The following is a 13,609-nucleotide window of genomic DNA, read 5'->3' on the forward strand; positions in this document are numbered from 1 at the left end:
AACCCTGCTTAAAGTGAATCAAACACAGTTGTGATGTCATATAGAAATGTTTATCCAGGACAGTGAACTCTGCCATTATTTAAAAACTGGGAGGAGTGTCATAAATCTCCCTTGTTGTTCTGATCTGTCTTGTCCTTATTTTCTCAAAGCCACTGGAGGTAGGTTTACCCTGAGCAATTTTAACTGGCCAAAAGTTAGCTTGAAAATACATTTAAGACTAGTAGGAACATTGCCTTCAAAAATTTGTCCTTTGCTCCAGAGACCTGTTTACCAAGTGTCAATAAATTTACATAGAAAACATCTAATGAAGATAAGATCATACAGTTCCTCACTCAGATATTCATTTAGAAATTGGTTGAAATGAATAAAAATCATCTTTTTCTGCCAATGAACCAACCAACCAAGTTAAACATTCTCTTCACTTTGGAAGACATGGGAGGAAGTAGCAAATGGTGCAGGGGCTAACAGTATTGTCTCTCTTACTTTTATTCAGTAGTGTGACATCTGTTACATTTGACTGTCTGCAAGTCATAACACTTTTTACCACTTCTGCATAATGTTTTTGGAACAATATGAAGCATCATTAGTGTATTTCGGTTCCCAACATTATTGTCTCATGTTGCTTTATTACCATAATAAACTTGTGAATCATAGTAACTAACACAGTAGGGCTCCCGTAGTGAATTCATTTTCATAACCTCTTTTGTTATCATAAATGTGATCCAGAAAATTGTAAAGTCAGCAGTTCTTTACAGCTTATTAATAAAGCACATTACAGGGATGCATTAAAGCTTCAACAGCTGTATTATAATGAAGCACTCTACTTATAATTACAATTATGCTAACACTTAATAATAATTGGGCCTCTGTGTCTGTAGCTCATTTGCTCAATAGGAGATTGGGTCTTGTCAGAAGTAGCCATTCCCTCAGCAGGTGACCTGGTTGCAAACATAACAGAGTTTAAAACAGGGCATGAAGTTAGTGATGGCATGAAAAGGGCAGACCTGCAGGTGGGGTTACCATCTGTGAGGAGGAAAATGTGAAATAATGAGATATATGGGCTTCTTTCTTTGTGGAGATCAGCTATCCAAGGGTGAAAAGAGGAGAAACAAAAATAATGGATGAGAGAGAGAACAAGGTAGGCAGGTGAAGAAATATCCTGACATGCAATGCACAGCTTGCTACCATTAACAATACATAGGAATACAATGTCAAGAGTAAACAACTAGGTACATATGTCCCAGTAATACTAACAACTTTTCTTCTGAAGTAGAAAATTAATTTGAGAAGACTGGGAGTTTATTGTTGAATCACGGCTTTCTCTTCAAGGGTTACATCAGGGATCTTGGAGATAGGTAGACTATTGTCCATTACAGCTTCTTGGTCTCCAACAAAAAGACACTAACACACTCTTGTCTTAATCAAGAAACAGCAGCAGGAGCCAAGCTGCAGAGCTATTCTTACACTCTAGAGATGTAGCTGTGTAGTCTGAAAATGTATGTTCTTATGGTGGTAGCAGGTTCTTCACAAGAAGCCAGCACTTCTCTACTATGAAAAGGAGTCCTTTGCATCCAAGAATTTAAAGGAACAGAGACAACTTAAGTTTGTATGCCTCATTATTTTATTATTATATTTAGGACGAGAGGAAATGGGCTTAAGCTGCGCCAGGGGAGGTTTAGGTTGGAAATTAGGAAAAATTTCTTCATGGAAAGGGTAGAAGGGTGAAGAATTGGAACAGGCTGCCCAGAGAGGTGGTGGAGTCACCATCCCTGGAAGTGTTCAAAAAATGGGTAGACGTGGCACTTGGGGACATGGTTTAGTCTAGTCTACCCTTGACTGGTTTAGTGTGGACTTGGTAGTGTAGGTTAATGGTTGGACTGGATGATCTTAAAGGTCTTTTCCAACCTAAACGATTCTATGATTCTATGATTCTATGATTATTACAATCCCTACTAAATTACCAGAAGCAGAGGTGGCGCACAGTTTTGCATCATGACATGAAGTTGCAGTTCCTATTGCTGTACCAGCCCTTACATAGATCAAGGCTGCATCTGCTTTTGGACTCATGGTGGAAAAATGAAGGAGATTCCTACTTCCAGTAGGAGAATCTCTACATGGGATTATCCTTTCCCCAGTATTACAAATAGGTTTATTATGATCATATTGTGTAGAAATATACACATTGTGAATGCTTTCAGACAATGTGTGGAAATAGTGACTGCACAATCATATCCTCCTGTACTGTATTCTAAAATGACTGACCTGTTCAAAGAAGGTCTTTCATATCTTGTGCAAGAGTGACTGAGAGTCACTGAGCATTATCAACTACTGGTCTATTGCTAATGGGACAAAAATGTCCTTTCCATAGTCATTCTCCAAGGTATAGTAAGTGTGGTCTGGTGGATTCCTACCTTCTCAGTGTGAGTACATGGCATGGGAAGAGGAGCCTCTCTCAAAGCAGAATGTGTCCTTTGCAGAATCTTCTACTGCAGTTAAAGACTCGTTGGCCAGAGAGAGAAGGAAGAATTCAGTTCAGCCTGAAATACTGGTGAATCTCTGATTCATGAAAGGAGGGGAAGCTGACAGCTTGCTTGTAATTCTCAGCTGCTTTAATAAAAAGTAGAAATAATTAAGAAAATGTTTTCTGCTCCTAACTTTATGCTTCTGCCTGCCAATTTTTTTTTTTTTTTTTTTTTTTTAAATCTAAGAAGTTATAACTGTGGCTTGGGAAAGATCTGAAAGAGCATGAGGAAGTAATGAGAGAGCTCAGGAGGTTTGAAGGATTTAATTTGAAGCATACAGAGGCTGAATCACTGAAAAAGCATCAAGCATATAACTTGAGGTCAGGATTGTGCACCAGAGATGCAGAATCAAGAACAGTCATCTGCTTTGGCTTACACATCTGTCTTCAGTTAGGTTGCATGCTCATTTGGAGCTATTTATCCCTCTTCTTGGGGACACTTGTACAACTAGCTTAGACTAATGTTTACCTGTCTAGGAGTCCATGAAATGATTCTCACTCCAGGCAAATTGTTGGAAGATGAGATAAGAATTAATCTCTCAGAGAAGAAAAATGTATGAAAAGTGGCCTTCAGATACTGAAAGGACAGAAATGGGACCATACAGACCTAGTATTGATTCTTATCTCAATCTTTCAATAAGAATCTGAATTAAATAATCTGAATGTCCTAGTGCCAGTCCATGTTGGCCTAAAATAAGTGCAATAACACCCCAGGTGTATCCATTCAGGTGGAATATTCAGAGATGGAGAGATATGGGGTCTTTCTTTAGTGAAGCGACTTAGGCACCTTTAAAAGATGAATCTGTACTCCTACATGATGTTCCCACCTAGAACTAGAGTTGTGAAGACACAGTTGGTGATCCCTCAGAATCACTCTTAGATGCTGTTTAATTAAGCCCACAGTATGCCTTTCTTAGGATATATGAATATCACGATTCAAAAAAGCATGCTGGTGATATGTTTCTTTGATGGAATTTTTGAATCCATCAAAAATTACTGTCAAGTATTTTAATTTTTGTAAGGGGTGGATATAACATGTGTCACACACCCGTGTTGCTTTCAGGAGAAAAAATTTCTAAGGACAGATTCTATGTGACAACCAGTGTAATGTTAAAGAGTTGAGTAAATGAGCATTAGATAGAATGAGTGTTCACTATACTCTTGTTTCTTATAGGGAAATAACCTAGAAAAAACCTTTCTCAGCTGTTCTCTGGGAAGAGGTATCTGGACTTAATGAAAATGGAATGAGAGAATAACTTACTTCTTATGGAGAAGTGAATAATGGGGTTTGTTCATAAAGAAATTTTTCAAAATGTGGTCCATCTAAAATGATGAATGTAATTGTATTTTTATTTCATACCAATTTGATCTTCGTTTTATTACTTAAGCATTCTTACCCCATCAGAGACATCTGTATAAAAAAATTAACTAGTAGACTGATTTCAGATATCCTTTTACCATGTAATATCTGTCTTCACAAACTGTCACACCTACTTCTGTGAAGCTTGTCATATAGTAATCATAGAATCATAGACTCATTTAGGTTGGAAAAGACCTTTAAGATCATCAAGTCCAACCATTAACATAGCTCCGCCAAGTCCCCCACTAAACCATGTCCCTAAGTGCCACATCTACACATCTTTTAAATCCTCCAAGGATGGTGACTCAACCACTTCCCTAGGCAGCCTGTTCCAGTGCTTGACAACCTTTTCCACGAAGAAATTTTTTCTAATATCCACTTTAAACCTCTCCTGGTGCAACTTGAGGCTGTTTCCTCTCATCCTATCACTTGTTACTTGGGAAAAGAGACCAACACCCACCTCACCGCAACCTCCTTTCAGGTAGTTGTAGAGAGCAATAAGGTCTCCCCTGAGCCTCCTTTTCTCCAGACTAAACAACCCCAGTTCCCTCAGCCGCTCCTCATGGGATTTGTTCCTGAGTCCCTTCATCAGCTTCATTGCTCTTCTAATTTGCTATTTCATCTGATTTAGGAAGACAATTGAAAAAAACCCAAAAAACAAAACCATCCCATACCATATTAAAATCAGATATTCTTTTCAAAAGACATCAGAAAACACAATTACAAATACATGTTAGTAGACCATACACATTAATATATTTTTAATTTAATCAAATTGTTCTTGTAACCAGTAGGAATATGTACATGTGACATTATATAGTCATAGTGTATCTCCAGCTGAAAGGGACCCATAAGGATCATCAAGTCCAAATCTCTGCTCCTCACAGGACTACCTAAAAATAAACCATATGACTAAGAGCATCATCCGGATGCTCCTTGAATTCTGACAGGCTTGGTGCCGTGACCACTTCCCTGGGGAGCCTGTTCCAGTAACTGATCACCCTCTTAGTGAAGAACTATTTCCTAATGTCCAACATGAACTTCCCCTGATGCAGCTTCATATAATTTCCTTGTGTCCTATCACTGGTCACTAGCGAGAGATCAGCACTTCCCCCTCTACTGCCTCCCTTGAGGAAGTTGTAGACTGCAATAAGGTCACCTCTCAGCTTTTTCTTCTCTAAGCTGAAGAAGCCAAGTGACCTCAGCTTCTCCTCCTAAGTCTTGCCCTCAAGACCTTTCACCATCTTGGTCATCCTCCTCCAGACACACTCTAATAGCTTGATGTCTTTATATTGAGGTAGCCAAAACTGCACACAGTACTCAAGAGGGGACTGCACCAGTGCAGTGTAGAGTGAGACAATCACCTCCCTTGATGACTAGCTATGCCATGATTGATGTATCCCAGGACACAGTTGGCCCTTTTTGCTGCCAGGGCACACTGTTGACTCATATTCAACTTGCCATCAACCCAAACCCCCAGATCTCTTTCTGCAGGGCTGCTCTCCAGTGTCTTGTTCCCCAGTTTGTACATTGCGCTGGTTTTGTCTGGGATAGAGTTAATTTTCTTCATAGTAGCTACTATGGGGCTATGTTTTGGATTTGTCCTGGAAACAATGTTGATAACACAGGGATGTTTTCGTTACTGCTGAGCAGTGCTTACACAGAGTCAAGGCCTTTTCTGCTTCTCACACCACCCCACCAATGAGTGGGCTGGGGGTGCACAAGAAGCTGGGAGGGGACACAGCTGGGACAGCTGATCCCAACTGACCAGTGGGATATTCCATACCATATGACATCATGCTCAGCATATAAAGCTGGGGGAAGAAGAAGGAAGGGGGGCATGTTTGGAGTCATGGCTTTTTGTCTTCCCAAGTAACCATTCTGCATGATGGAGCCCTGCTTTCCTGGAAGTGGCTGAACACCTGCCTGCCGATGGGAAGTAGCGAATTAATTCCTTGTTTTGCTTTGCTTGCATGTGCAGCTTTTGCTTTACCTATGAAACTGCCTTTATCTCCACCCATGAGTTTTCTCACATTTACTCTTCTGATTTTCTCCCCCATCCCACCAAGGGGGGAGTGAGCAAGCACCTGTGTGGTGTTTAGCTGACTGTCGGGATAAACTACAACATACATATAACTAGGATTACCCTGTCCCAGATGGAGAATCCCACACTTGTTCTTTTTAATTTTCATAATGTTGGTGATTGGCCAGCTCTCTAGTCTATCCAGATCTCTCTGTAAGACCTCTCTACCCTCAAGGAAGTCCACAGCTCCACCTAGTTTAGTATCATCAGCAAATTTACTTAATATACATTAGATTCCTGCATTCAGATCATTTATAAAAATATTAAAGAGCACTGGCCCTAAAACTGACCCCTGGGGAACCTCACTGGTGACTGGCCACCAGCCTGATGTAACCCCATTTACTATAACTCTGTGAGCCCAACCTGTTAGCCAATTGTTCATCCAACATATCATGGACTTGTCTAGCTGTGTGCTGGATATTTTGTCCAGAAGGATACTGTGAGAGACAGTATATGTGAGTGACTTTGATACATATAACGTTGAAATATACTACTGGAATATATGTTCTAAATTTTCTTCATCTTGAGTATTTTCACTAATGAATTAATGAATGATGGGAACAGATTTGAGTAGGATTACATGAAATGTTACTTGCTATGATTAAATTTAGTCTAGACAGAAAATAACCCTGTCATACAATGTCTTCCATCTGATCGTAATTATTTATCTTCAGGTTTGAATGATTAAACCTGATTTACCAAAGCTGTAAGCGAGTTGTCTTCTTTTGATATTCAGGTATTAGGGAAATGTACTTGCAGATTTGTATAACACTATATGGGTTTATTTATGGATTTATGGATATTATAATATTTAAATACATCCTTAAGCTTTTTAGATTTAGACTGGCTTGCTTTATATAAAGACCTTCTCTGAAATACGCCAGTGTTCAGTTTTGATTGTTCACTCAGCAGATTCAGCATTCAAGAAAACATTTTCTTATTAGCTAGACTGCTTCACTTAGGGTATTGTAATTCCACAGCAGAACTCTCAATATTACTACATCATTCTTCATACATTATTATTGATTATACAGTTTAGGATCAGTATATGGCCCTTATGTTTTAAATCTTCAAAATACATTGCCAAGCACTTCACTGTTATGATTCACACTTCTGCAATATGGTCAACTGCTCTCTATTACCTGAGTCCATCAAAACTCAATATATTTTTATCCAGAACTGGTAATGGGCTCTTCTGCCATTGCTTGAAGAAATGGAAAACTGTTAGTCCAATAAATAGATTCCAGAATATTTTATAGCTAAAAACATCTGTCACTATATTCTAAAAGGTTTCCTCTAATATTTAATCATCTCTTCATGACAGTTAAATATATTGTAAAAAAAAAAGTAATACAAGGAAATACACTTTATGCATTCCACTGCTCATCTGTAATATTGAAAATTAAGACAGATTCTAGGGAAATTATCTGCCAAATTCTACTGAATTTCAGGTTAAATCATCCCATTACTTAAAACTCTTTGCAAGAAAAGATGTGTCCTCACATTGCATACAAACTTTATCCAGAGTCATCCAAATATCTTCTGTTTAACTTTTGGAATAATGTATTACTCAGTACACATAAAGACATCAATGTGTAGGAGGGTAAAAGAATAGTATTTTAAATGTCTAAGTCACTAAATAATTTATAAAACCATTTTGTAGCTCTTGATTTTTTACTTTTTTTTTAGTAATTCATTCTTAAAGAACATCTATGTTCTTCCAATGTCACTAAAGACACCATTGTATTTTCTTCTTAACAACTGTTGAAGAGATGGCTCTCATTTGTTTCCTCCTTTCACAGCTTGGAAGGGAAGTTGAGTAATTAGCATCGGCTAATTCTGTAAATTAATATGCCTATTTTAAATTCAAATAGCATATTGCAGCTACATTGCTGGAATATGTACTACATTAGTAGAAAATTTAAAATGAGTTTCTTGTACTGTACAGAAACTGTCACCATACAAAAGAAAGGAATTGGGAAAAACTGTGAAGAAGTACATAAAGAGATATCCTTTTCCTCCATCTATCTTATATCTCTCCTCCATATATGTCCATATCTCTTCTTCATATATCTTATACCTCTCATATGTCTTCATATATTGACAGTCTAGCTGAAGTGCCTCTACATCAAGGCACGCAGCATGGGCAACAAACAGGCGGAGCTGGAAGCCACCGTGCTGCTAGAAAGCTACAACCTAGTTGCAGCTACTGAAACTTGGTGAGCCAAATCCCATGACTGGAGTGCAGCTATTGATGGTTACAGGCTCTTCAGAAGGGACAGGTGAGGAAGGAGGGGCGAAAGCTTTTCCCTCTACATCAAGAAATGGATAGAGTGTGAAGAACTGTCTCTGAAGAATAGCCATGAGCAGGTTGAAAGCTTATGGGTAAGAGTCAGAGACAGAGGCAACAAAGGGAACCTTGTGGTTGGTGGCTACTACAGGCCACCCAACCAAGGGAAGCCTATTGAGGAAGCCTTCCTACTCCAGCTAGAGGAGGCATCATGCTCACAGGCTCTTGTCCTGCTGGGGACTTCAACCACCCAGACATCCACTGGAAAAGTAGCACATCAAGCTATAGGCAACCCAGAAGACTCCTGGAGTGCATTGAGGCTAACTTCTTAAGCCGGGTAATAGACAGCCCTACCCGAGGGGATGCGACACTGGACCAGTTGGTCACCAACGCCAGTGAGCTAATCGGTGACATCAAGGTTGGAGGCAGCCTGGGCTGCAGTGATCATGCACTGGCGGAGTTTGAAGACCTGAGGGTTATGGGTCAGGCAAAGAGTAAAGTCAGGACCCTGAATTTTAGGAAAGCAAAATTCCAGCTGTTCAAGGAGTTAGTCAATAGAACGCCCTGGGAAACTGCCCTCAGGGATGAGGGAGCAGAACAGAGCTGGCAGATCTTTAAGGATGCTTTCCACAGAGTGCAAGAGCTCTCAGTCCCCAAGTGTAAGAAATCAGGCAAGGAGGCAAGAGACTGGCATGGCTGAGTCAAGACCTAAGGTGCAAGAAGGAAATGCACAGAGAGTGGAAGCAGGGACAGGTATCCTGGGAAGAGTATAGGGACACTGCGTGGTTGTGTAGAGATGGGGTCAGGAAGGCCAAGGCACGGCTGGAACTGAACTTGTCAAGGGATTCAAAGAATAATAAGAAGGGCTTCTACAGGTATGTCAGCCGGAAGAGGAAGGTCAAAGAAAACATACCCCCATGATGAGTAAGACTGGCAAACTGGTAACAATGAATGAGAAGGCTGAGGTACCCAACAAAAGTTTTGCCTCAGTCTCCACTGGCAATCTCTCTTCCCACACCTTTCAAGTGGATGGACTGCAAGACAGGGAATCAAAGTCCCTCCTACTGTAAGAGAAGATCAGGTTTGTGACCACCTGAGGAACCTGAACATACATAAGTCTATAGGACCTGACGAGATGCATCCCAGAGTCCTGAGGGAATTGGCTGATGTAGTTGCCAAGCCACTCACTGTAATATTTGAAAAGCCATGGTAGTCAGGTGAAGTCTGCAGTGACTGGAAGAAGGGGAATGTTGTGCCCATTTTTAAAAAGGGTAGAAAGGAGGACCCTGGGAACAACTGACCTGTCAGCCTCACCTCTGTGCTTGGGAAGATCATGGCACAGATGCTCCTAGAAGCCATGCTAAGGCATCTGGAGGACAGGGAGGTGATTCGAGACAACCAGCATGGCTTCACCAAGGACAAGTCTTGCCTGACCAACCTAGTGGCCTTCTATGATTAAGTGACTACATCAATGGACAAGGGAAGAGCTACGGATGTTGTCTATGTGGACTTCTGTAAGGCCTTTGACATGGTCCCACACAACATCCTTCTATCTAAATTGGAGAGATATGGGTTTGATGCGTGGACTGTTTTGTGGATAAGGAATTGGCTGGATGGTCGCATCCAGAGGGTCGTGGTCAACGGCTCAATGTCCAGATGGAGACTGGTGAGAAGTAGTGTCCCTCAGGGGTCTGTATTGAGACCAGCACTGTTTAACATCTTCATCAGTGATGTAGACAGTGGGATCAAGTGCACCCTCAGCAAGTTTGCAGACAACACTAAGCTGAGTGGTGTGGTTGACACGCCTGAGGGACAGGATACCATCCAGAGGGACCTGGACAAGCTCAAGAAGTGGGCTGACGTGAACCTCATGAGGTTCAACAAGGCCAAATGCAAGGTCCTGCACCTGGGATGGGGCAACTCCCAATATCAACACAGGCCGGGGATGAAGAGATTGAGAGCAGCCCTGCAGAGAAGGACTTGGGGGTACTGGGGGATGAAAAGCTGGACATGAGCCAACAATGTGCGCTTGCAGCCCACAAAGCCAACTGAATCCTGGGCTGCATCAAAAGAAGCGTGGCCAGCAGGTCGAGGGAGGTGATTCTGCTCCTCTCTTCTGCTCTGGTGAGACCCCACCTGGAGCACTGCATCCAGCTCTGGAGCCCTCAGCACAGGACCTGTTGGAGTGGGCCACAAAAATGATCAAAGGGATGGAACAGCTCTCCTACGAGGCCAGGCTGAGAGAGTTGGGGTTATTCAGCCTGGAGAAGAGAAGGCTCCAGGGAGACCTTATTGCAGCCTTTCAATACTTAAAGGGGGCTTATAAGAAAGGTGGGGACAGACTTTTTAGCAGGGTCTGTTGCAATAGGACAAGGGGTAATGGGTTTAAACTAAAAGAGGGTAAATTTGGACTAGATATAAGGAAGAAATTCTTTACACTGAGGGTGGTGAAGCACTGGAATAGGTTGCCCAGAGAGTTGGTGGAGGCCCCATCCCTGGGGATGACCATTCAAGGTCAGGTTGGACGGGGCTCTGAGCAACCTGATCTAGTTAAAGCTGTCCCTACTCATTGCAGTGGGGGGTTGTTCTAGATGACCTTTAAAGGTCCCTTTCAATCCCAACTATTCTGTGATTCTATGATTCTATGATCATATAAATGAAAACAAGATATTACTTGTAGAACTATAATTTTGGTCACAAGGAGACCACCAATGGTGGTATGGCTCAGATGAGAGATGAACTAAAAGTAATCAACATTCTTTGTAAAATAGTTTCTAGTCAGGAATAGTTTATTGCAGTTTGAAGGAATTATAGTGATTACTAATTAAAGGTTTCAATAATCAAATCTTTCCAATAGGAAATTTTATCATAATTTTAGTGAATTTAAATTGAAGGTTCATTTGCAATATGAGAGGAAAGTCAAATTTGACAATATAGTCTATCACTGCAATGATTCCTAACTTCCTTATAATTCCTGAATAGGAAAATACATTATTTTAAGATTATTATTAGTAGTAATATATCAGTATTATTTTAAAACCATAAATACTATGTAAGGTTTATTTTCATGAATTCTATTAAAATAGTGTCTTATACAGAGAACATGGGTCTACAAAGGAACTATGATTTGATTACGCAAGAGTTCTTGATCACATATTTTTAACTTTCTTATATACAAACTGTAACATATTCAAGACTTCAGCTAAATATATTTAACCATGCAACATTCCAATGACATAACTTATATACATTTTACAAAATACTCTGGGCAATATTATAAAAAGTTAAAGTATGAGAAACTTATTAAGAACAACCCAGAATGTATATAAAAAATATTGAGATTTCATAAGTAGAGGTGTTATCTCTTTAGATATTCAAGATTTTCTGCACAGTGACTGAAAACAGAAACACCAAAATTTGATAGTTCTTTTGATCATTTAACAACAAAAAAATGTCTATTTTTCAAGCATCACGGGTTTCTCTTAAAATTCAGTAGAAGCATAGGTAAACTCATAATAGCATTACATGATATGAATATATTACAATTATTATATTAGCAACCACTCTTGATTCAGAATTGATGTTTTCCACTTCGGTGAGAGTATGAATCCTAATAAATTATGCATACTTAAACATGTAAGACCTAAAGAGCAATTTAACGCTACTACAACGGAGTTACTTAATCTCTTACTTTTCTGTGTTATGTAGATGTTCAAGAGACAACTTCAGAAATCTGTCTTATAAGTAGATTTACTGTCGTAATAAATGATCAGGTTAACAGCAATTCTATTTGGAATATGCTTTTTAACGTTGCTTGTCTGACTCACAGTACACTGTTCTCACAGCTTCTGAATTTTAATATTTTATATTAAAAAAGAAACTTGTATCAAAAAGTAAATACACAGAGATTGTTATTTATAGCAGTCTCACATTAATTCTTCAACTTAATCAATGAGTATTAAAACTGGAAGTGGCAAAACAAGTTTGCACTTCTTTCTCCTTGCAAAACACAAACAGTAAATCATAGCCATGCATAATTTCTGCTGTTATATATTGTAAAGGTTATGTTTATACTATGAGCTGTGAATTAGATTAATGAGTTTTCTCAGCACCATAAACCTCCTCCACCAAAACAGGAGCTAAATTGCAATAAATCACTGTTTATGTTCACATATTTATGGGACAGCAAAGATTTAGAGTTCATCTATAGGGAAAACGACCCCAACACAAGAAGAAAAAAATTACAGCTTCTGCATTGTAAGGTGGATGAACAGGGGCAAAAGCGTGAACATTGTTTTCACTTTACTATAATAATGCCAGTTGTGTATTAAAAGCAATTGCTAGAGTAAAGCTTTTTGCCAATGCTTCAGCCAAAGTGACAATACACCAACCCAATGTTTTCTCCTTTTCTGCCACTGAAGATCAAAACTATTAAATTATACATATTTTTACATTATTCTTTGAACAAATATTACTTTTTTTGTCAAAAAATTATTAGTGATGGTATGTGAGCTGTATTCTTTATATACTGCATACATTAAAAACTCCTTACATAAGCTTGAACAGTATTATTTACTTCTACACATTTACATTGGTGATTTCAGAATACTATGACCGTGATTGCTAAATGTATTGCTCATAGAAAAGTACTGTACTTTCTGCATTTTCTGCATTTTCTTTCATGAGACTTTCATTCTACATTTTCTTTCATCAACCACCCATAAAATTTTTTATCTGTCCAAAAGAACAATCTTATTAAGCCCTCTTTAATTTTTAAAGAGGGTTTTTTTCCTGATTTTTTTTTTTAATATCTGGTCTTAAAAAAATAAAACCTCATATATTTTCACGGGAATCTTATGCAAATACACCTACTTTCCAATATCTATAGAAATATTATCTATTTATGGAGAAACACCTGAAATTACAAGAAGAATGCTTTCTGGAGCTACTATTTTTTATGTCTTCCAACAGCTTCAAACAGAGGAGGAGTGCAGTGTTCACTCCCCTGCCCAAGCATAAATGTTAACACCAGCAACTAAACATAGTTAACAGCCACCCCTTTAACATAAACACTTGCAGAGAAGTTTTCAAAACAACAAAGAAGGGGGACATTCTTATCACACCATGCATTGTTAAAGTGTGGAACTGATTTTTATACAAAGTAGCAGATGGCAAAAACTTACATGAACTACAAAAGTTATCAGATAAGATCAAAAAAGAAAAACATGCATGAATAGGAAGCTTTGTTAATGGAAGTGATATTTTGTGCTTCCTACACTACAGCTTTGTGTTCCAACACTCTTCTCTAAAGCGTCTATTTTTCGCTATCAACAGAGACAAAGTATGAAACTGTAT

The sequence above is a fragment of the Pelecanus crispus genome, chromosome 1, assembly GCF_030463565.1.
Source record: "Pelecanus crispus isolate bPelCri1 chromosome 1, bPelCri1.pri, whole genome shotgun sequence".
Lineage (NCBI taxonomy): Eukaryota > Metazoa > Chordata > Aves > Pelecaniformes > Pelecanidae > Pelecanus > Pelecanus crispus.